Genomic DNA, 25203 nt, shown 5'->3' with positions numbered 1-25203 from the left:
GACTTGAGTTTTCTTCCCTTCTTTTTGCTTCTCTAGAAGGAAACTTATTACTTAGCTACATTTATCTGGTTATTTAGCCACATTTTAATGTTTCCCTACATACAGTCCCCCCATTCTGTGTATTATTCTTTCATAGAACATAGGCTAATTTTGATAAACATATATCAGAATGTGTGTATACATTATCCTTGTCTACTAATTTGACTTCCAAGTCAGTAGTGCTGTTTTGTACCAGGTACTGAATGAACCTGCTTTCCTGGTCTGCTCTCATGAATAAACACAACTGTGTCTGGTTTGGGGAAGACAGAAATAGCTAGTCAGAAGATCTGCGTCATCTTTTTCAGAGCTGAGTTCAGCTGAACATCTGTATAGACTATCCGCCCTTTGGTTCTGAAAGGCTAGTGGCTGGAATACTTACCTATTCTAATCCTTTATACCTTGAAACATGCTCTACTTTGTTCTGCAGGTCTCAAATACTATGAGATTAGAATAAAATGTGAAGAGCTTTGGTGTCTAAGCAGTGTTTCTAAGGTTATAACTTCTCTCTGAAATAATTATTTCTGTTCTCTTGTGGAGGTTGAGCTGAGGAACTGAGCAGCTTGAGAGGACAAGGGTTCATGTTGTTCATTAAAAAAAAAAAGAAAAAAAAAACATTCTGAGTACATCACGTAAGTCCCAGAAGGAAATTTAATGCAGTGAAAGCTCATTTCCACTCTGCTGACTGTATGTCCCTACAGACTCAGGACGTGGCTAAAAAGGCAGAAGAGAAACGTCTTCTCTAAGAGTTACTCAGCAAGTTAGTGACAGTCAGAAACAGGTCTCAGCCCAGTGCCTAAGGACATGGGCACAGTGGGGATGTCTGTCCCCTGGAGTGCAAGCTTGTGAGACCCTGATCTCACCTGTTGGATAACCAGGAGAAAGTCAGTTCATTCTGGATCTGAAAAATCATCTTCCTCTTTGAAAGTTTGAGCTCTCTAGATTTGCTGTGAACTTTCTGACCAAACAGAGAAGCATCAGAAGAGAGGAGCGGTCTGTGCAGTTGCCTCTCACTGATGCCATGACATGTAGACTAAAAACTCCATACTCCATATGGAGCAAAGGTAAAGCTCTTTCTTTCTTCCATAAACCTCAAACAAGAAACAACCTCTGAAGAGTTTTGCCAACATGCTTCACTTCAGAATTTTTTTTTTAATAAGTGAGTTATTGACAAAATTCACCTGGACTATTAAATTCAGGTTCAGCCATGTATATGTTTCTATATCAGCAATGCTTGCCATTTGTCAAAAATGCCATGGGTGATCCCCAGTAGATGCAGATCAGCTCAACTCCATTGAAGTTTCAGGAGTTCATGTCAGGAAATAAAGACTCTGCTTATTTGGGCTCCTCCCACAGCTACAACAGAGCTGCGGTTTCTAAACTATTCACTACAGGAGACCAGACAAGAAATTCCTTTGGTTTTCTTGTGAAATCTAAACCTGCTTAACAATATTCCCCTTGATATTTAACTTTTGGAGACACCATGTCTGAAGGTCACCACCTAAATCAGTTGAAAAGCCAGCCGTGAGGACAATTTTTGTATATTACCTTGATGCTTTTGTTTTATGCATTTCAGCTTCTAAGAACAGAGCAAATATTTTGAACACCAGGAATCAAGAGGGTTTAAAACTTCCAGTAAAGCCCACTTAAACTTCCAGTACAGACCATTTCAAGTGACAAATGAAGCTTTAAGTTCTGTCTTTTTATCTACACCAGCTGTCCCTAGTTCACCATCAGCTGGAGCTTGCAGCTGGTATCCTTTGATGACTTCTCAGAAAGCAGAGTAAAACTTACCAAGTGGCCTCCCGACCACATGCTAGTTTAAAAGTGCATAACGAAATGATGTTAATGGATTACTTCTTATAGCAATAATACCTTATTTGCACTCATTTCTTTTTTTTTCTTTCCTGTACCTAGACTCCATACAGTGCAAGGTTACGGCTCCAATAACAAACACTGCACTCTGATAGTCACTTGGCAACAGTCACCTCCTGCCAGAAAAGACAGGCCCTTTTTCTGGGAGCCACATATCAGTGTCCTGCAGGTCAGTGGACGGAAAATCAGGAGCAGAGAGCACCAGAACAGGAGACAAGTCAAAAAGGAAGCAGGCTGTAGAAGTGTCACCTGACGTTTTCAAACTGTTAAGAACCTGGGGAACTCCTGCTTTTTTCCATATGGAAAACAGGACAGACTTCATTTTTTTCTATTCATTTATGGTTCATCTCTCTGATGGTATAATGCTTAAAGGAGTTGTAGAGGGCTGAGAGCACAGGGTTAGTCTGGCAATACAAGGGAAGGCCATGGGCAGGTCATCAACTTTGTGTGGCTGTCAGTCAGAAGAGACAGATACGTGCCAGGACAGGCAGAACAGAGCTGAGGACAACCAGCTGAGCTAGCCAGTTCAGAGGGTAGATGAAGCCTGAGGTGTTTTTGAGCAGGAGAGGAAAGAAGGCAAGATTTTGCAGCAACATAACATTTTAAAGATTAAACAACCACTTTCAGTCAATATCAGCATTCACCTGCCCTATACCCAGTGCCTCTGTTTGTATGCTACAGCTTCCATTTCATATTATTTAGCGTTAGCGTGCTCTGTAATTACCTCACACCACAAGCCATTAAAGCCCCTCTCTGCCTGCAGCCACTGGTAGCTGGAAATTATAATGATTCCCTTTGTAATGCTCAATGTGATAAAGCGAAAAAGAGATTAAGCCCTTGTTTCATCTAGTAACAGGTATCTGGCAGCAGCAGCCTGTTTTTGTGGTAGAGATGTGCCTTTATTTCTGTAAATCAGACCTGGATGTAAACTGAAGCAGTAAAGAAAACCATAATTGGCATATTTGAACTGTTAAGGCAGCACATTTTAAAGGCAATTAATATAACTCATGCCAGTAGTGTGCCTTGGCGTTGTGTTGGAGTGGGGCCACCAGACCCAGGAGCTGCCAGAAGTGCTTTTGGCCATGGCACAGGGCACACTGCTCGGGTCTTTCAGCAGCCACCCTGCAAGCTTTGCCAGCCAGTGCCGGTGGAGCCAGGAGCTCTTTGGGGTGGCACAGGAAAATGCATGTTGAATTCCTCTAGATGGCACAGCACCTTGACAAATATGGGAATGAACACGGCCAGTGGATGGCAAGAGCCAGACAGCCTCTGTTCGTTTCCTGAGAATGTTTTTCCTGCTTAGTTGTGGTTAATTGTGCTGATTCCACCATTACGCTGGAGCTCCTTCTTAGGGCAAGGTGGGCTTTTGTGTCCAAAGCCTTGCCTCCCCACTCAGCCTCCCTGGGCACAGGGGCTCTGTGCTGTCAGGCAGGGATGGGGCACAGCCCACTGGACGTTGTGCCTTATGTAAGAGATGGAAAAGATGAAGAAGGAAAATTTGAGTGATGTCTTATTCTTCTTATTCTGCAGCATACTTGGAGTTTTGTTTTACTTTTTGAGCAAGCAACTATATGCTCAGGGTTCATCAGTGAGCTGCTAATCAGTCAAGTCCCTTCCTCTCTAACACAGGCTTTTTTTTTCATGAGAAAAGAACTTTCATAAAGCCACTAAGTGGCATTGCTGTTCTGTAACAGTAACCCTGAGAGAGAGCCACAGGATGGTTCCTACAGAGCTACAAGCCAGGTTGCTCCTTGAGTTACTATAGGAAAATAATCAGATCAAGTGCATCCAGCTTGCAGCAGCATGACCTCTCCAGTGCCAAATTCACTTGCAGTCGTTTGCTTATATGGAGAATCTCATATCTTTCTTCTGAAACTTCTGTCTCATTTAGGAGTGGATCATGAATTACTTCACCTCTCACCTTCCTACAACATACACCTTCCTCATGAGGACAGAAGAGCTGTGGGTTTTTTACCTCAGCTGAGGACAGATTCTAACACCAGAATTTCTTGGATTTATTTTTAACCCTGGTTGACATCTCTGCTGCTCCACTCTGGTGAGCAAGCAACTCCTTTTATCTTTTATAAAAGTTCTAGAGACTGCTCCTAATTAAACAGTTGGCGATCATATATTTGCCCCAATAAAGCACCCCACCAGGCTCTCTGCATCCCCAAATATTTTGTTTACAGATAAAAACATAGTAATCTGAGGGGAAGGAACTAATCCGTACAGTAAATGGACTAAATTATACCCACACTGATACAGAACAAAGGATATTTAAAGAATGCTGAGCAAATTGAGATGTACACCAAAGGGGAAAGTACATTTCCCTTGACCATGTGGTGCTCATCTAAAGGTAATGAATATGCAAATTACTTTTAACATGCACAGGAAGTTGTGGGCCCAGATTGCACCAGCTGTACCTGAGCAGCATTTTCCCGCTGAAGTCACCTTGTCTGCTTGGCTAGGCTGGGAGTGTGGGTAAATACAAATGAGCAAACTGCTCTTCACCAGGACCACTGCTGTTCTTTAATATGTGAAATATTATAGATTGTTTCAAGAACACCGAACTTGAGGCACATGGGGGATCTTAACACAGAGTACTTTTAGAAGTTATATTTCTCAAGGCACAATACATCTGGAATTAAAACCAAGCAGATATTGATAATCTGTGATTGCTCTGGCTTTCTTGTGAGTGGCAGCTTGTTAAGGCAGACAGACTGTTCATGTGTGAGCTGAAGTGTAAACCAAGATCATCTTGCTGATTGTTTCTAGTTTACACTGTTCACTTAATTTGCACTAGATGTGCTACTACACAAGCATAAGAAAAACAGATAAACATGCTAGGCAGGATAAAAGTAAGAAAAGTTTGTTTATTTTGGGTGGTTGCAGTGTTTGAAGACTCCCAAGTTTTACTGCACTGAGTCCTCCCTTTGGGTCAAAACCATATTTCCGTTTGTAGTTACAGCTTGTAACCTAAACCAGTCATGCATGTTCCTGTGTGGTCTACTGCTGCCCTGTTGTATAGAGCTGCATCTGCTGTAGCTTTTTTCCTTAAACCACAGATAATGGTGGTGTGACTATTGGTAATCAGAAAGCAGCTATGGGCTGTCATTCCAGGCACTGCCCATTTTAAATCTTGTATAGCGAGATTTTGTATAAAACGGGTTATCTAAGTGCTCATCTTCTTTGTGCTCAGCACCCACTGAAGTCCCTCCTCTTTGATCTTCTTTCTCAAGATGGCTAAAAAATTTGGAAATCTCTGCATCAGGGCTTCCAGCAACACTGCATCAACCTTAGCAACAGCAGAGAGGTTTTCGGGGAAGAGCACGTGTGTTTGCGAAGTTTAGTGATGTCGTCCTCCTGTTGTGTATGCCTCTGCTTTCTCTGCACTATGCCCAGCAATTCTGAGAAGTGAGGAACAGCGCAACTTTGCTTGCATGCTTTGTTTTGCATCTGTAATTGCCCAGGTTGCATGTACGAAGTCGGTCCCCGGCTTTGGACAGCTCAGCCTGCCGCCTCTCTGGATTATTAAAGCGACTCAGGGATTTAAAAGCAACACTTCTGTCAGGAAGCTTTGCACCTGTTATTGCAGTAAGTGACAGCTCACACCACCTGGGCAGGCCAGCATACGCTACGGCAGCCATGTCACAGACTGAATCAGCCCATGTCAGGCTCTGGTGAGTGAACAGATGGTTTACAAGCCTCATTTGCCCCTACTTGCTAGTCTTCCACCATGCACAGCTCAGACAGATCATACAGCTGGGCCTCAGTGGTTTTATTTGGAAAGGAGGTAAGCACAGTGACACAGCCCTGTGTCCCCCTCTGCCCCCACACTGAAGGCAGTGGGTGTCAAAAGAGCTCCATACCTGGCAGGGTTAAGTTATTAATGTATGTAAATGCAGCAGCAGAAAGGAAAACAAGATGGACAGATGTATGTTGCTTTGGCATATCTTTGAGTAGAAAGAAAAGAAAGTGATGCTAAAGGCTGCTGGAAAGATTGCTCACCAGCAAAGAGACTGGGACAGGTAGTGTCTGTTTTGTGTGTTGCCTCATTTTTGCCTAGTCTTTAGCAGTACCATAATAAAATGGATTAATAATCATAAATTGGTTGCAATGCAAATTAATAGTTTAAATCCTATGCTAATCCTAGCAGTGCAGTGTATTCTACCTGTGAGGAAAGGAGGGGAAAAACCCAACCCTGTCTGCAAGCTAAACAAGTCTCTCCTCTGGAAAGGCAATTAACAACTGGTCTCCATGGAGCCTTTATAACAAAATCAATAGTAGTCAGTTTTGATTTGCCTTGTTCTTCTTTACCCTATGCTGCTTTCACTGTTTATAGAAATGTTTGTGGGTCTGGCTGTTGAACTCACATTGGAAAAATGAGTCTGAGTTGTGTCAACTGAGATGCATGAAATCAGATAAGTTTGCTTTGGATAGAGATTTTGGCAAATCCTCATTTCAGGATTTTACCCTACTTTCACTTTCCTGAGCTTCCTACTGCAAGCTGCCAGTTTTATCTTCCTTGTGCCATTACAGAAATCATATAAAAATTATGACTTTCCATTGATTTTTTTACCTCAGTAATACAACTGAAGACTTTTTTTTTGAGGACTACTGTGACAGCAGGTGCACTAAGCACAAGAAGATGTAGAGATAAAACCAGTGGCAAAATGGAAGATGGAGGTGTCTCTATAGGTGTGCGCACAGACTAGGCTTCATCTGGGATCGCTTGGAAAAGCTTTAGAAACCCGGAGTGGGTTCAAAGAATCACAAATAATGAGACCTATAATCATGTAGCTAAATGTACACATCTTATCAAAAAGGGAAAGACCAGATGGACATTTATGGAAATGAGGATATTCTTGCCAAAGAGGAATTACACAAGAAAGTTGACATTCTCTGTCAAATGGGTGCTTAAACCTGATCAAATGGTCTTCTACAAGTCTCATCATGGATAACACAAAAACTGTTGGGCCTGATGTGGAAAACACTAGCTAAATTTCTCTGGCCAGTATTGTGAAGGAGGTTAGACTAGGTGCACACAGTGTGTTCTCCTGACCTTAATCATGCAAGCATTTTAATCTGCTAGCTGCCTAGTACAGTCAGCATGGCTTGTAACTCTCTTTTCATACGTCTTGTGAGAAAACAGGACTCTCTCTCAGATAGCTTGCACTAAGTCCACAGAGGACTCAGAAATTAAGTCTGATTTCCCACGCCTTTCTAGGTCAGCTAACCTCTCTTCACCTTTCTCTTTACCCTTTGCTTGGCTTTTCCAATTCTCATTTCCCCTGACCTTCAGGGCTGTAATAAGAAGGGACCTGAAAGTAGATTATGTTCCCTTATCTGTTGGCTGGATCCCAAGAGAGCAGAGCTGCCTGGGAATGGTGACTTTATGGGGTACAGGGTGTTAAATATTTATTATATAATGTGCGACCTACACACTATAAGGGCCTTCTTTCCTTCCTGTCCTCCTTTCAACCTTTTTTTTTTTTCACCCCTAATAAACTTGCTAGGCTACAAACAGGAAAACAAACAAACCAACAAACAAACTAACCTTAAAGCAAGCCCTGCTGCTCTGCCGCTCTTACTGTTATTGACAGGGAACAAACTGTTGTCAATAACAAAGCAAAAGAATACGAGGAGAACATTTTTTTCTCATATGCAGTGAACAGTACTCTGGATTTTTTCCCTATGGATTCTGTATTGGTTTTTCCCCTTACTGTTTAGTAACAAAATGGGGAAATGAGATTAAAAATTCAATATTGAATGCAAACAGACCATTTAGGCTATACTTTGTTCAGTAATGCTTCATGTTTACTTTACTGTTATAACCTTTCCAGACATTGGCCACTTCTGGTATGATAAATAAATATTATCTTTAAAATAGAAGCCTTACATCACTGCATACGTAACAGATCTGAAAACACGGACACTTAATCACCATAAATAACAAATAGCCATTTATAGGTAGCTGCCTGTCAAGCCAGGAGCTTTCATATGCACAGGAAGATGAAGAGTGAGATGAAAAGTGAGAACGTGTTGACCCAAAACCACATCTGTAAAAGCACTGTTTCCATGGATTGTTAGGAAATGAATGTTCTTTAAAGGAAACATCGGATTTTTCTTTGGAGTTCAGATACTCCTTGGTCTTCTTTCTGCTCTCAAAATAAATAAAACCAAGTTCCAGAAACAATAAAGAAAGCAAATGCACCTATATCTAGGCATATTTTTAGTTTTTGGAGGAAAAAAATAATAGCTAGTCCAAACTGGGCATGAATGAGGATTTCTGGGTCAGGGTTCAACCTGCCACCGTACTGGAGAGTGCTTGGGAAGGGAAGCTGGGACTGAGACTCACCGGGACAAATGAGCTGTCTGCTTTTACTGCCTACCCTGAATTCCAGGGATTCCCATCATGGCACTGTCAATCAGGAGTTTTAATTTTAAGAACCACAAAATGTCAATAAATGAGATCCTGTGCCTTCTAAAGACAATGAAAAGATATTTAGGGAACTCAATACAGCCAAGTTCTCGCAATACAAAAATGAATTGAAATCACAGAGTTTCTCTTTCATTCATGTAAATCATGGACTTTTTTTATATGTTCATCTTCAAGCACAGAATTCTGCAAGATCTGAAAGCTTTTGTGTAATCTTGGATGATTCTTTAGCTGATAATAATGTGCAAGTGCTTCTTACAGCAATATAGGCACAATGCTAGAACAGTCATAACCCTCTGCTTTGTAGTGCAAATATCTTTGGCTAAGCAGGTGACTTCTAAAGTTGCTGACTGTACAGCTGACATTTTTAACTCACTGACAAATGACTGTTGAGATGGAAGAATATTAGCAAGAAATATAGCCTAACAAAAAGCCCAAGCATAGTGATCTGCAGATCTCATACATAAAGTTTCTCTATATTTACTCTTACTTGCTATGATAAGGTAGCTACTTCCCTATACTATAACTGTAGAAAATAATAAAATAAATTTTCGTGTCACAGAAAGGATGTCTTATTACCTCTCTACTGAAGTGATTCTCCCTACTCTTTTTCTAGTTCAAAACTCATTTTATGGTGTTTCATGCCGAGCTCTAAGAAGCAGATCTTCTTTTGGAAGAGACAAGTTCTTTGTTCTTCCAATTTGAGATCTTATGCAGAAACAGATTAGGCATTTTCAGTGTGTAACTACTGGCTAATCTATTAATTCAGCACATCTGTGGTTGGATACGTGGGTCAGAACCAGCTCTGAGTAGACCCGAATCTCTTCAGATAGGAAGTTTGTGCACTGATCAGTTCCATACTTGCTTTTGGATCCTCTAGCCTTTGACACCAGGCATGAGATGAGGTTGAAGGTGGTAAAGGACAGTATACTATTGTCCTTATTATCTTTCTAGCAACAGCTATCTAAAGTATAAAAGGAATATGAAAATAGATGGATGAGCAGCAAGGAAAGGCAAAACGTTTTTATCTCTTGACTCCCTCTCAAGGATACCTTTAAAAGCAACCTTTTGTTTCTTCTTGTGTGAAAAGGCTGGTGCAGAGAAAGACTTGGGTTACTCAAGTTGTAAACCTAACTCATGCCTGAGGAGACTTTGTACTGCATCTTATAGCGCAGTCACATCATGCAGCCCTGATATTCCTGTGCTGTTAATGTTTCTGTGTAGTCCTCTCAGAGTTTCTGTAACTGCAGCTTTAATGGGACAGATGTTATTTGTTCCTTATTCTGGAAGTGAATTCACATTGAAGTCCATGCGATGTTGTCCTGAATAGGATCAAGGTAGGAGGTTTGTTGGAGTCTGACTGACACAGTATTCAAACTAATGGGCACTCTTTAGCTGACTTCCATAGGCGTGCAGTTGGGTGGTGCAAAGACATGTAGCATGAGATGCATCCTCAGCTACTGTGACCTGAGTTACTGCAGATAACTAAAGTCAATGGTGCTGGGGCAGCTTGTGCCAGTATGCTCTTCTCTCTGTATGGAGATCCAAGACTAAAAGGCATACAGAGAGAGCCTGTGAGCACACACCAAAAAATAATTGTAACTGTGGGAAGGCGGTAAATAATTTCATCAATATTTCATGGGTAAATAGAAAATAATAGCTCCAGCTGATTATTTTCAAGAGATTGCATGATCACCTGTAGAAAGATAGGAAATTCCTCTTTGGAGTCCTGTGGCAGTGTTAACTGTTACATCCACTACATGTACTGCAAATATTACAGGAAATATTTTAGAGAGTTGTTTAAAAGTGGCTAACTCCAAGTTTTTCTATAAGCTCCAAGACATTTCTCCTTCTACCTGGAGCTAATATCTTTCCAAAATTCAGATATTGATAACTAAATACATGTTTGACATCCTATCATCCCAACTAGGGAAAAATCAAGTCACTTTGCATGAAAACTGTATTTGCTAAGTAATAATGTTCAGAAGAAAGTCCAAACCATGTTTCACTCAAGGCAATATTTATTTGGGGTATTCCTGTTGGCTAATGATTGCCTAATACACTCAACCCACCCAGGGGCTGCATGCTCCCATGCTCCTGGGATCCTTACCCAGGTGAAACATCTGCTGAAGTTGTGGCATTTCCTTTTTTTTAAATCAAATTTTTTTTTTAATAATACTAGATAACCCCTGTATGGCTTTCTGGGAATCTTCCTAAGACCAGCTAAGAACTCATCCCACTGACTACGAAAGGGCACGTGCACAGCCTTGCCCAGCAATGAGTGGGCAGTTCGGGATCACAGAGCCTGACCTAGGACAGCAGTAGTTGTCACATATCTGTTGGGGAAAGGGATGTTCTGTGCTTTTTCTGGAACCTCTAGCACCAAGTCTGTGGGAAGAAATACATCTTCTAAAAAGGCCAAATTAATCATTTATTCACTGGGATAGGTTCCTGCATACCAGCAGGATGAAAAAAAGTGCATGAACAAAGTAGTCTAACACCTGCCTTACAGCTTTTTGCATTAGCAAAACAGCATGACTCGAGGTTAGAGCAGATTGTGGCAGGGAGAGCCACAAGAACAGCAACAGCTTCCTCTCTTGCCCTTGCAAACTACGCAGGTACAGCTTGGTTCTGATCCCAGTTGCTGGCACACTAATCTAAATACACCATGTAAGGATTTCCTTAGCTTCTCAGCTGTCACACGTGAGTACCATCCAATGGTGGGGAGCAGGCAAAGGAAACTGAGGCAGATGGCTTACCAGACCCTTCCTCATCCAGAGGGCTTCAAGTCCTTGTGTTTCTCTGGAAATCTGTCTGCATTTCCATTCCCCAGCATAGAATAAATAGGAGCCATGACATCTACCATCTTATTCTCCTGTGACTGCATCCCATGGCAGATAAAGTCCAAGGGCAAAGCCCTTTCCTTTATCTTCCACAAAAGTGTGTGCTGAGGCCTCCAGCGTCACCACTGTATCTTATTTCCACCTGATGCCTTGCACTCATTTTCCTCCAGCCTTTCCACTGCTTTTCCAGCTTTGTACAAACACTTCAAAATCTGTCTCTTCATATTCCCAGTGCATAGCAATGCCAGGATTGGCCAGGTTTACCTGAGGGAAGTCTCAAATCATGCACCAGATGGTGGAGAGTCTAGCAGCTCCTACCAGTGGGGTAGGCAGAGGAGTGACAGCCTAACACAGCTATAAGGAAACAGATTTCTTGCTCCACAGCACACTTGTCTCACCATTTGCAGAGCTGTTGAGCCATACGGTACACCATGAGAAGAAACAAACTGGGAAGGGAAGCGGGAAGCACCGCTTCAGACAATGAGCTGCCTTCCTGTGGGAAAGTTTCATTTCTTCACTTCCCATTGCCTGCCTTGCTTTAATGCTGGCTGCCGCAGAAGCAAGGGGTTTGTGAAGGAACATTGCTGGTTCTTCCTGTATGTTTCTGAGATAAACAGAGTGCCAGAATTAGGTGACTGAAAATGAACTCTGGGTGTTTGGGGGTTTTACTATTATTATTATTATTATTATTATTATTATTATTATTATTATTATTATTATGGGCAACTTTGGGGTTGGGGCACAGTTCTGAGTGCTGGGAAAGGGGCTTGCTGAGGACAGTAATTTTTTACCTGCCATTACAACAGCTGCCAAAGGGTGTAACTGCTAATATGCTCTTTTTCTTCAGCCTTCAAAGCCTTTAAACTGCTCTGTCCCTTGCTCGTGTTGGTGAGATAAATGTAGTCTGTCCACATCGCTTGAACCTGACCTCAAATAAATTAAAGCAGACATGACATTCTGGGATAACTTGCTTCCTACATTACAAAGCCACTGTAAAACACAGGACCTTTGGGATACAGGGCGGCGGAAACACATGAAAGGTATATGCAAGCTTCATAAAGTATAGAAAAATTAGTTAGATGAGATCCTTGCTGGCAACTAGTTGTCTGTAGAAGCTCGCTGTCCTTCTGGCTCCACAGCACCAAGCAGGGTGTGTGACTTGACACTGTCTCAGTGGAGCTGCTTGACATTGCTTGCTGAGGACAACCTGGCTGTCTCCCTCCACACTCTACCGCTATAGTGCAGCATGGTGGTACTTCTGGAGGTTGCTCCTAACTCCGAACATTTAAAGTCACATCGGACACAGAGGAGAGGAAGGAAAGTAGAATGTGCCGGCTTCTGGCTGCAGTCAGCTGAGGTTGTGTTTAGCTCTGTCTGCTGCAGAGCTAGAAACAGAAACTCAGTCTCCTGAGTCCTGGCTGGTTGCTGCACTTGACCAGAAAATGAAGAACATTGGGAATGTCAAAGCTTCACAAGGCTGTTGGCAGAGACTGCTCTACAAAGAAACAGTCTCCCAGTAGATTCATAAGCAAATACTGCCATAAAATGAATCCTATTCTTTCCTGCGGCAAAGCCCATCAGTCTGACAATGCATGTATGCAGATTTAATTTACGCTTCCAAGTAAACTGGCATTTAGAGCAATTTGCATGTATTTTTTTTTATTGGTTGCTCAACCTTAATGTGGACTGAGCATAGATTCAGCAGCATTTCAAACAAACAGGCTCTCTGCCCCGAGACAAATTTTCCAAAGTGACTGAGATCTTCATAATTCAAACTGATATGCTAGGAGAACTGGAGATGTGTTCAGCTCAGGATGTACGGTGCTGCGGCAACAACATTAGTAGCACTAAGCTGGTAAACAAAATGATGAAACACTTTGGGATGAGCATTAATCAAAACCTCAAGGAACCTGGGGCAGGTTCAGAGCAGGATCCATGCTCTGCATGTTAGACCCCTTCTGCCAACATTAGCACTGTTCCCATATAGCCATATTGTGGCATTACAGATCATCTGACAAGAGACCGATGTCATACAAGCACAGCTAGGAAGAAAATGTTCTCCCCCCAAAAGACCATGCAATTCTTCACAGACTATGATGATTTTCCTTTATAGCTTGCTGCTACATTCCTGTCTCCAATGTATAAATGCCTTATTTAAGGTTGAGCCACACCAGTTTGGGACTGATTTTTTCAGCATTCTGGCATCCTCTTCTACCAGGAATTCTCAGCCTGCAAAATGTAACTATTCTAAGATACCTGTTCTCACAGAGAATGCCTTCAATCCCTGATGGTATAGTGCAAGCAGCCTAGAAGGCTCAGCACGCTGGATGAGCAAGCTTACTCTTAGCATGAATGAGAGATATACTTCTGCCTGATAGAGTGCACAGGAAAAAAACAAAGGCCTGAAGTTCCCCAGAAAATGTAGAAGCAGGCCCCCAAACCTCCCCTTGTCCACTCTCCTGTAGATGGAAGAGGTCTCATTGGGACCAAGATCCTGTTCTGTTTTCTTTCTGTTCTCTAAATGTGTTGTTCAAAAAATCTAGGGTATTCAAAAACACTGTGTAGGCAGTGGTTTGCCTACCACATCTAACCAGGAGAAAGGATATTTGACTACCTTGAAATCACTTTATCTTCACCATTCAGTATTTTTGCCAGACGACCAGGGAACATAAACAGTGTCATTTGATAGATTGAATCATACCTTGCAAACACATATCAGGTGGAGCAAATAACACACATTCAAATTGTAAGCTGGGATAGGTTTACGTTTGCATTTCCAGCTGAAAACTCAACAGTTGTCTGTAGGCCATTCATGCACAGAATAAAAAAATGCCATCAAATATAGTATTTTCTGGGAACCATTTATCCACATTTATTTTAAAAATAGTCTTTAGAAATGAAAACAACTTAAGAACATGAAATATAGGAAATGGGGAGCTAATACTTATTTGACATTGAATGCATAATTATTGCTATTTTTCTCTAGGTATTTATTACAGGTTGGAAAGAACCTGTTTCCCCTTAAGTCATTGCAAAAACAAACAAGCAAAATTGTTACTACTGTTGCAGTAACAAATACAAGCCAATAAAAGTATCTCAACCCATTTTAGTTAGCTAAATGAAGTTTGTGGTTAATTGCTTTTCTAATGCCTTTGGAACTAAGGATGATAGTGTTGGTGGAAGGAAGGAAATTATACAGTAGATGACTGCTGATTAAATTATTGAAAAGCTTGTGGCAGGGAAAAGAGTTTATCCTGTAATAAGTATACTCAAAATATGCTGAGAAGGAAAAATGTAACACCAAATGAGCTTGTTCCTGCTTGCATTAAGGGTTGTGGTACATCAAGGTGAACTCAAGCCCTTTGCAAATGGTCCAGCTGTGTCCTATTTTGGAGGCATAGGGTCCTCCAGTCCTGTCTGGGCATCGTGGTGGTTTGACCTGTGAGCAATGGGATCACTGTGGGCATGCTATAAAACTAGCATGAGCAAGGCAATTGACAGGACATCTTCTAGTTCTCCTCAAGCACCTGAGAGTAACTACAACAGAGTCTGAGAGACTCAGATCAATTTTGGGGAGGAGGAACTAAAACCATATTATTCCACTGACACTTTCAATTCTCTTTGCTAGGCCACCACCTTTTCCTCATTGTCTGCTTTCCTGGGATATCATATCAGGCTTCCTCTCTAACTGGGGTCACATCAAGCTATGAACCTAAGCCTAAATCTTTCTGAAGCGTGAAGAACTGAAGTTCGTATTGTACCACATGCAGACTGCAAAACCAAATCCCTTTTCTGCTGAGAGCCAACCAAACAAAATGTGCTCATTTTTCCTGCATATTCTATTTAAAACAACTTGGTCACTTTTTGAGTGGAGTGGTTATATTTGCTGGGACATGCAAAGAGTAAGAACAAAGATTTTTGAACAAAATATTAGTGTATCAAGTCTTCCCTGCCCTTTCTTGATTAGAGACTGAGTGGTGCATCTTAAATGTTAAGGGTAAGGGAGATAGAAGAACTGCAGGAAGGGCAAACCACTACATTTCCATAAATAGTCCCAAGTACTATGGGTATCTGCACCCTTGTTTTGTACTGCACTTTGAGATCCACAGGGTATTGTGTAACACGTATCCAAGATTATGAGAGAAGGACTGAGCTAGACTCTGGGTTTTTCACTGCCAGAAGCAATAAGAATAAGATGGCCATAAATTCTGCTGCATGGCCATAGTCATTCCCATGGTGGAAGCTGTTATTTTGCTTTTTGGCACCCTGCCCATGCAAATAACACACAATTAATGTTAAAAGGAAAATGAGATCAAACCAAGCCCTTCTTCTCTGTCAACCTTTATAATGGAAGGGGTTTTCTTCTTCTAACAGACCCCAGTGCAACGCCAAAATAGTAACAGGCATCTGATATGGAGCCAAAGTTTAAGCCTTATACCTGAGAAGGCTGTTATAAACTAATATGCCCTTGTTTGTATCCCTTATTATGCGAAGAGATGAGAGGGAGGCTGGCAACTGAGTGTCAGTTCATGGCATGTAAAGGCTGGAGTCCCTCTTGCAGAGATTGAATCTATTGCATTATATTGATCTACAGCATCACGTTTTTATGTCAGTGCCAGGGTTATGGAGTTTCTGCAGGTGATTACTGCTGAGTGCTATGTATCTTAGCAGTCATTTATTTTCATATTTAAGTACAAAAAAGAGACATAGATTGTCATGAGTTGGAAGGGACCCATAAGGATCAACAAGTCCAACCCCACAGTTCATACCATGTGTCTGAGGGCATTATCCAGTGTATACTGTCAGGCTCGGTGCTGTGACACCTCCCTGGGGAGTTTGTTTCAGTGCTCCACCACCCTCTGGGTGAAGAACCTTTTCCTAATGTCCAACATGAACCTCCCCTGGCACATCTTCCTGACATTCCCTTGGGTTCTGTCATTGGTCACTTCTTCCTCCCCTTGTGAGGAAGCTGTAGACTGCAATGAGGTCTCTTGTTCTCTTCTTCTCCAGGCTGAACAAAGCAAGTGACTTTAGTCTCTCCTCATGTGACTTTCTCTCCAAACCCTTCACCAACTTCATAGCTCTCTTCTGGACACTCTCTAGTGGCTTAATATCCTTTTTATCCTGTGGCGCTCAGAACTGCACACAGTGAAGCAGCACTAGTGCAGAGCAGAGTGGGACAATCACCTCCTTCGAGCAGCTGGCAATGCTGTGCTTGATGCACCCCAGGACACAGTTGGGCCTCTTGGCTGCCAGGGACACTGTTGGCTCATGTTCAACTTGCTGTCGACCAGAAACGCCAGATCCTTCTCCATGGAGCTGTTTTCCAGCATCTCATCCCCCAGTCTGTAGATATAGCCAGGTTTGCCATGTCCCAGGTGCAAAATCCAGCACTAGCTGTTGTTGAACTTTATGCGGTTGGTGATCGCCCCATTCTCCAATTTGTCCAGATCCCTCTGCAGGGCCCCTCTGCCCTTGAGAGTGTTGACAGCTCCTCACAATTTTGTGTCATCAACAAACTTATTAAGCAACCCCTCAAGTCCTGAGTCTAAGTCATTTATAAAAACATTGAAGACTGCTGGCCCTAAGATGGACCCCTGCAAAGCGCCGCTAGTGACTGGTCACCAACCCAACATAGCCCCATTTACTAGAACCCTTTGCTCCTGGCCCATCAGCCAATTGCTCACCCACTGCATTGTGTGTTTATCCAGCTGTATGCTGGACATCTTGTGCAGGAGGATACTGTGAGAGACTGTATCAAAGGCTTTACTGAAATCCAAAAAGATCATGTCAACAGGCTTCCCTTGGCAAGACTTTCCCCTCATGAACCCGTGCTGGTTGGGACCAGTGACTGCATTATTGTTCAGATGTTTTTCAACAATTCCCAGATCAATCTTCTCCATTATTTTGCCAGGAACAGATGTGAGGCAGACGGGCCTGTAGTTGCCAGGGTCGTTCCCCTTGCCCTTCTTGTAGACTGGGACAATGTTTGTCAGCTTCCAGTCTTCCAGAACCTCTCCAGATTCCCAAGAGCATTGAAAAATCACTGAGGTCTCGCTATGACACCAGCCAGCTCTTTAAGCACCCTTAGGATGAATCCCATAAGGCCATAACAACTTGTAGGGATCTAGCTGGAGTAACAGATCCCATACAAGTTCTGGATTTATTGGGAGTTTACCATTCTTAGAGCCATGGTTTTCTAGCCCAGGGTTTTGCGGTCCCCCAAGTCCTTCATCGGTGTTGAAGAAGAAAGCATTAAATGTTTCAGTGTTGTCTACGTCCTTGTTAACAGGGTGACCATGCTGATCAATTAATGGACCAATGTTATTTCTAGTTTGCCTTTTGCCATTAATATATTTTAAAAAGCCATTTTTATTGTCCTTCACAGTATTGGCCAACTTCAATTCTAATTGAGCTTTGGTAGCACAAACTTCCTCCCTGCAATGGCAAACAGCATCTCTGTAGTCCTCCCATGTTGCCAGACCTTGCTTCCACTGATCATGCAATTTCTTTTTTTGCTGTATCTCAAGAAGAAGATCCCTGTTCAACCAAGCTGACTTTTTACCCGGCCTACTAGATTTTCTGCATTTAGGAATGACCTGGTCCTGTGCTCTTAGTAGGTGGTACTCAAAAAATGACCTGCCTGCTAGCTTTTGGGGAAGGGGGGAAAAAAAAAAAGCGCCAATGAGATTAAATCTAATATGACTGGAAATATTCCCCAGTTTCCTTTTAAACTGCAATCAGACACATCATTGGTGTTTCTATTTCATTTGCCCACAGTGATAGACATCACAAAACATCTTCACATTCCTTGGGCTAAAGGAAGTGAAACACTATAGAAACAACACGCGAAATCACCCATTTCATTCCTTTCCCCAATGTCCCTGGATAACTGCATGTTGAAATTACATCTGGCTGAAGTCTGAATGTTCATCTCTGTCTCAGCTGCACCAAAGGGGAGCAAGTAGCTGGTGGGGGCTGCAGAAAGCTTGTGCGGATGGGTGGGTGTCCACAGCTCTTACCCAGGGGGTCCTGGGGACTCTGACGGCAGCAGGGGCTGCACACTGACTGTGCTGATCCTGCCTTGTGTTCTGCTGCAACAAAGTGACAGTGGCCCAAAGAGTGTCTCTGGCCTGGACCTGCCTCACAGTTCAGTCGCCCTTGGCTATGTAGGGTCAGTTTATCCTGCGGACAACCTGTAAATACACGATTAGCTGGGACAGGGCAGGGGGACGGATGAGCTAAGAAAACTGTAAAAAGGCTCAGAACGAAGATCCAAGTGCCCCACGATTTGCCTAATAAATTCTTCTAAGGTACTCTCTACTCATGTTTGCTACCTAGAAAAACCTGTTGTGCACTGACAGCCTGGTTAAGTGTATGATTTTACTCATTGGGTTAAATTGTTGTGTCTGGCTGGGAGACTATTTTGTTTTAAACTAGTTTGGATGGAATCAATTAATTTTAAATGAACTATCACTCTTAAATCAGATGTAAAATGCCACAACCACATGTAAATTTTGATCCAGTTCAGGTTCATTCATCTGGTTTCTATTTGTACAGCTGTGGCATCAAGGATCAGGCAACCATAGCCTAGGGGTCAGTTTGAGTTTAAAAAAGAAAAAAAAAAATCAATGTAGGCCTTTTTCTCAAGGTTCTCTTGTAGGGTAGTTATGTAAAAGGCAAATTGCCAAACAAGAGTTTCGTTCTGAAAACAGGTAGGCAAACCTGTATGGTGCTAACTGCATAGGAAAAGCATGGAGATACACTTTGTTTCCTGAATCAATGTTCATGTGCTCTTTGTTAAAGATTTCCTACAGCAAGCAGTAGAGGTCGTCAAAGAAGGCATACTCTTTTCTATCTTCATCTTTGAGCACTGAAATACTAACTGTGTTTGTAGCCAATTGAAGTGTTTTTAGCAAAAAAAAACTTTTGCAAAGGACTTTTTCTCACCAAAATTTACAATTTTGAAAACAAATAATATTAACATGTAATATTTTAAATTTTTTACTAATTCTAGAAAGCATCAAAAGATTCTCATTTTCATGAATGAATAAAGCTCTGCTCAAAAGCATGGAAAATTAATGGTTTACATTAAAAATTTTTATGAAGATTTAAGGAATAAAAAATCCCATAAGTACAGGGAAAAGGGAAATTGCAGCATATTCCATGCAGTTACAACTCTGAATGATGTAAGGTTTACATTGGAAAATGTGAAAATATTCTCAGGTTAGAAATTCATTTCAATTTTCTCTTTCAGTGCTGTTCTTGACAGAGTAAGTTCATGAAATCATGACAGATTAGACTGTTAAAACAGTTGTTAAAATGTCTAGGAGATGGAGATGCCTGGTTCCATCCACTTGCACAGATGCTGGGAAGCCCTGAGGCAGCTTAAACAGTTTTGCTTTTCTCCAGCTTTCCAAACAAATGTAGTTTGTGGCTGCTCTTGCATGGAAAGATGAAACAAATTACAAACACAGAGTGTCAGCTTTGATCAAAAGTTAAGGTAATCTTGAAGCCCTTCAATCTCTTGGCAGGAGTAACCAAGCAAAGGGCTGATGTGGGACACTTGATGGAGGCAGCAAAGGCTTGGAAAAACTGCAGGTATGCAGCCCGGAGTGAAGAGGGGAAATGAGCTTTGGCAGGTAGAGACACCATGAAACAATCAACCTGGAAAGGATGGCAAAGGACCTGGTGCTGGAGATGAATGCTACAGACAACAAGAAGAGAAGTCATGCCTGTGTATCTAAAGGTTAAAAAATGTTCACTGCATCTTCAAGCTGTAGCTGGGGCTTAAACGAGAGCTGCATTCCTTTAACTGAGGAAGGCAGAGAGGGGCAGCCTTCATCTTGGATAAAACAGTGACAGTGTTTTCAACACTCTTGAACCAAGCAGAGTCTGTCCAAATGTCCAGGCTGTCCCTATTCTGCCTGCTGTGGCTCCTCCACAATGTCTTCATGTGACAGACCCATCTGCCCTCTCTGTCAATTGGAGAGTCTGGCTATTGAAAAATGATGATTCTCAGAGCATACTCAAAGGGATTTTACCCCAGGTATTAAGAAGCCACTGCATTGCAAAATGTTCTGTGCTTCTACCACAAATTATATTTAAGTAATTATAGGTCAGAATATTGTGGGGTTTTGTGATGCTTTCTGGAGGCTGTTAAAATCCAGAACTCAAAGTACCATATTTTTGCAAGTTAAGTATGAAGACCACATACATTTTGTCTTGTCAAGAATAGAAACAGAACGTGCCAGTTAACACTAATGGTTTTAAAATGGAAGCTAGTGCCTAAGCAATTAACATGATATATTTGGGTTACTCTCAAAATATATTTTACTTCCTTGTACCACCACAGAGGAATGACTGCTTCTGCTTCCACTGGTACCAAGAGCATGCGGTCAGATCCTACACTGATCATGTGGATCACAGGCAGGGCTTTCTAGGATCTTAAATTGCTAGTATATTCTGAAGCTGTAACCTCTTCTTTCAGTTTCTTACAAGTTACCAGCTTTGTGGCTTAAGCCGCCCACAGTTCTCTCTTGGCTGGAAAGGAGTGGATCAGCTTTGTTGAGAAATAAACCTTTTGGAAGAGCTGGTCCTGTAGACTTTTCTGGCTATGGCCTATCCATAAGGATTATATGACATATCAACCCTGGAATACATGTAGGAGTCTGGGAGACAGAGCAATAACTTACTATACAAAAGGAAAAAAGAAACTTCACCAGCAGATAGCGAGACAAAATCTGTTGTCCCAAGATCAAAAAAAACCCAGGTGGTTCAGTCATCCCTGCTACCTGATGAGAAACAGGCAAGATAAGAGCTAGAAGTTCAGATGGCCTACATACATACCAGCAAGTGACAGAATCATAGGACACAGGGTCCATCTTGCTCATGATCTCTGTGGTCAGTGAAGAGTTGGCTGACGGAGTGTGACAGAGCTCCAGCCAAGGAGCAGGACAGACTGACTACCAAATAACAACGGAGGGGAAAAAACCTCAAGTGCCTCAAGGAAGAGCTGGGTCTCTTGCATCATAGCACAGTCTCAGATTTGGGGGTCATCTGATTAAAGGGAAAGCTGTCAGTGTTTCTGTCTGCTATTTTTACTGTCTTCTTTTTGTTCCAAAAAGCACTCTGTCTTTAAAAGCCCAGTTTTATTGCATGTGCAACAAAGAGGATTCCCAAAATCTTGACATTTCATGAGACAAAAAAATGCTTCATGCTCAAGGAACTTCCCACTGAAACGAGAATCAAAATTCTAAAAGCAGGGGAAAAAATAACACTTAGAGATAATTGCTGTGGGAAAAGTAGCTTACATTGGTAGCCTGTGAAGAAAGCTGAGAATCTGATTTGAACAATTATCAGCAGCCATGGTCCCACAATATGGCTTAAAGTGCTTGCTTTGCTGAGAACTTCTGTTTCCATCTTAACGGAGAGGAATACCTCATGAAAGACGTGAGTCGGTTTCTCCCTATGGTTAAATTGGAGGAAAACCTGATTACATTTGAACTATCTCCTGAGTAAGATACACCCTGAATAAAATAATGGCAGACAATAAAACAATGGCAGACACTGGCCCAAGATGAGCCACAAAATATGTGTCTGTGTGCCAGCATATACTTTCAGGTCATTTAGTGTTGGTGTGTTTGCAATCAGATCCTTATTTCTCCGTAAGTGTAAGAATGAAGAGAGGGATGCTAAGAACTGTCAAAATACCTATCAGTATATGTGATGCCCATATGTAACTGTCTTGAATATTTCACATCTATTTGAAAGCTTAAAACACAATATTAATGAGCATGAGGACTGAAATTTTGATGTCTCAAAAAGTACAAGAATTGAGATTATCTGTGCAATCTTTATTTAGGTTCCTGTGTATGTCTTTTGTACCATACCCTTACATCAAATAGGAAGTCTGCAACTGACCCAGAACCCTTGACTCATTTTCTAAGCTTTAAGCTGAAAATGCCCCCTTCTTTTTCCTGCAGTTTTCTTCCCCGTGCACAGCCCACTCTGTGCACTCCATGAGCTAACAACTTTCCAGGGCCACTAGTAAGAAAATAATGATTGTGTTGGTGTATTATTGGAAATAAGGCATTTAGACCTGTCACACAGACTGCTAACATTTATTCCAGGGAAATAACTAGTATAAAACAAATAAAAAAGCACTAGTGTTTTGCTTATGTAGACTACCTACTGGTGTTGATACATAGATGATCCTGCCATTTTAGTGACTCATGCCCAACCATAGTGTACAATTTCCAGTCATCTGCAACATGGTGCTGTATCAGAGACTGGAGCTAGTACGTTAAAGAACTAGGGGCATTGTTCCCTAAATATGCTTAGCAAGGTCACTTCAGGGCTAAAGAAAAAGAAGGGAAAAAAAAAGAAAAAGAAAAATCTTCAGGGGTTTTACTTTGGTGGAGCAGTTCAGCAGTTATCTGGCTTCCTTATCCAGACCAGTTTGTCCAGCATTTGTGTTTACAGTTTAGCACAATTTGAAAAATACTGTGTACGTTACTGGAGAAATTCTCATAAAAGAAGGTAAATGCTGACTGATGGCTGATGCAAAACTCTCGAGGGAAGAAACCTTAGCTCTGAGCAGTGTGCCTCTTAATGCAAGGAAGGGCAGTGCCAACCAGAGCTATGGGTGCTACATGACTGTGGCAGAACGCAAACCCCCCTCTCTCCCCATCCTTCCTTCAGTATGGAAGGAGTAGGCACATCTCCCTCTCTCTCTGCTACTTGAGGCTAACAGCTTCTTTTGTTTGGCCCCAGAGCACCCTGGCCAGGGCCATTAGGAGAAGGGAGTGCCGAGGCGCCACTGAGCTGCTGGGCGCCTGCGGCCAGTGTGGGAGATGTTTGGAGGCTTAAGGGGCACCTCACAGGCAGGGTAGGGGTGCAGAGAAGCTTCTAGAATGCCTACAGTCAGATCTGATCAGCCAATATAAAAACGGGATTCTCGTCGAGACTCCGCCCATTGTCGCGGGTCTCTCGGAGCACGAGCAAGATGCTGCCACCAAGAGCCCCCCTCCCCGGGATGAAGACTGCGCTTGCCTTGCCGCCACGGGTGTGAGTAAAACTTCTCGCAGGATTGCGAGTATAGTTATACTTTTTGTGCACATATGCAAGTGTAACTTTCCGTGCTCAATATGAGCACATGTAAAATTAATCCTCGCATAATCGCAGGTGTATTTTCCTTCTGTGCACATTTGCATGTGTAACTTTCCGTGCACATTTGCACGTGTAACTTTCCGTGCACATTTGCACGCTTACTTTCCGTGCTTAATACAAGCACGTGTACTTTCCATGCACATTTGCACGTGTAACTTTCCGTGCTCAATACGAGCACGTGTATAAATTATTTCCTCGCACAATCGCGAGTGTATTTTCCTCCCGTGCTTCCACATAAGCACGTGTAATAGTCTGTGCACATTTGCACGTGTAAGTAAATTAACCCTCGCAGGATTGTGAGTGTATTATAAATTTTCCCTCGCAGAATCGTGAGTATACACTTCCTGTACTCACTACGAGTACGTGTATCTCTTTAAAATAATCCCACACTGTGTTCAGGCAAGTGTGTACTTCTCCAGGACGCAGGGTCAGCTCCAGCATTGTTTTGGGTGAAGCCATGTGCATGCACTCTGTGGACCGCCTGTTGTATTAGTTGCTGCCCCTTAATAATTTTCCTCAACTGATATCCGAACCTGTATTTAAGTCACTTTTGGAGTGCTAAAACCCTCTTTCTCACCGGTTTAATAAAAGTTGTTTTGGACCCTGTTGTCCCTTAAACTAACCTCGGGGTGCCTCCGTGACGATGACAGTTTATGTTATGAAGTGAGATATTTTATATCTCTTATTCAGCTGCCTTATTGAAGAGGCCAAGTGCATGTTTTATATATACCTCAGTGCAGTGTTTAGGTGTGATGTTAAGGATGTTGAAGCTGCACTTGTCTGTAAGCATTCTAGCAGCTGGAAAAGGCAACAGGAGGAATTTGTAGAAGGCCACTAAAGCAGAAAGGGTGTTACTGCATAGGAACATTTGGGTACTGTCCACCAACATTTCTGATGAACCTTGGAGCTAACTAATGGGAGGGCTGGGTCAGAATGTCTCAAGTTGGAAGCGATCCATGAGGAGCTGGCAGTTTGGACATCACAAACACCACAGACTGAATCAGATGAATCACAGAATCACAGAATGTTAGAGATTGAAAGGGACCTCAAAAGATCATCTAGTCCAATCCCTCTGCCAGAGCAGGAACACTTAGATGAGGTTACACAGGAATGTGTCCAGGCGGGTTTTCAATGTCTCCAGAGTAGGAGACTCCACAACCCCCCTGGGCAGCCTGTTCCAGTGTTCTGATACCATCACTGAGAAGAAGTTTCTTCTCAAATTTAAGTGGAACCTCTTGTGTTCCAGTTTGAACCCATTACCCCTTGTCCTACCATTGGTTGTCACTGAGAAGAGCCTGGCTCCATCCTCGTGACACTGACCCTTTATATATTTGTAAACATTAATAAGGTCACTCCTCAGTCTCCTCCAAGCTAAAGAGACCCAGCTCTCTCAGCCTTTCCTCATAAGGGAGAAGCTCCACTTCCTTAATCATCTTTGTGGCTCTGTGCTGGACTCTCTCCAGCAGTTCCCTGTCCTTCTTGAACTGAGGGGCCCAGAACTGGACACAATATTCCAGATGCAGTCTCACCAGGGCAGAGTAGAGGGGAAGGAGAACCTCTCTTGACCTACTAACCACCCCCTTTCTAATCCACCCCAGGATGCCATTGGCCTTCCTGGCCACAAGGGCACAGTGCTGGCTCATGGTCATCCTGCTGTCCACCAGGACTCCCAGGTCCCTTTCCCCTACACTGCTCTCTAATAGGTCATTCCCCAACTTATACTGGAACCTGGGGTTGTCCCTGCCCAGATGCAGGACTCTACACTTTCCCTTGTTATATGACCTGGAATACTCTGTTTCCACATACAAATACCAGGAAGAGCTTGGTCTCTGTTACACA

The 25203-nt window shown here is 42.4% G+C and overlaps 1 protein-coding gene across 1 annotated transcript in view; it reads left to right on the top strand.

The window, feature by feature from the left end:
- The window catches only part of GPRIN3 (GPRIN family member 3), a 75940-nt gene that overhangs the window by 198 nt on the left and 50539 nt on the right, over nt 1–25203 (top strand). The gene's annotated exons all lie outside the window — the stretch shown is intronic.

The sequence above is a fragment of the Columba livia genome, chromosome 4 (assembly GCF_036013475.1).
Source record: "Columba livia isolate bColLiv1 breed racing homer chromosome 4, bColLiv1.pat.W.v2, whole genome shotgun sequence".
Taxonomy (NCBI): Eukaryota; Metazoa; Chordata; class Aves; order Columbiformes; family Columbidae; genus Columba; species Columba livia.
This window is presented reverse-complemented; position numbering and strand designations above follow the sequence as displayed.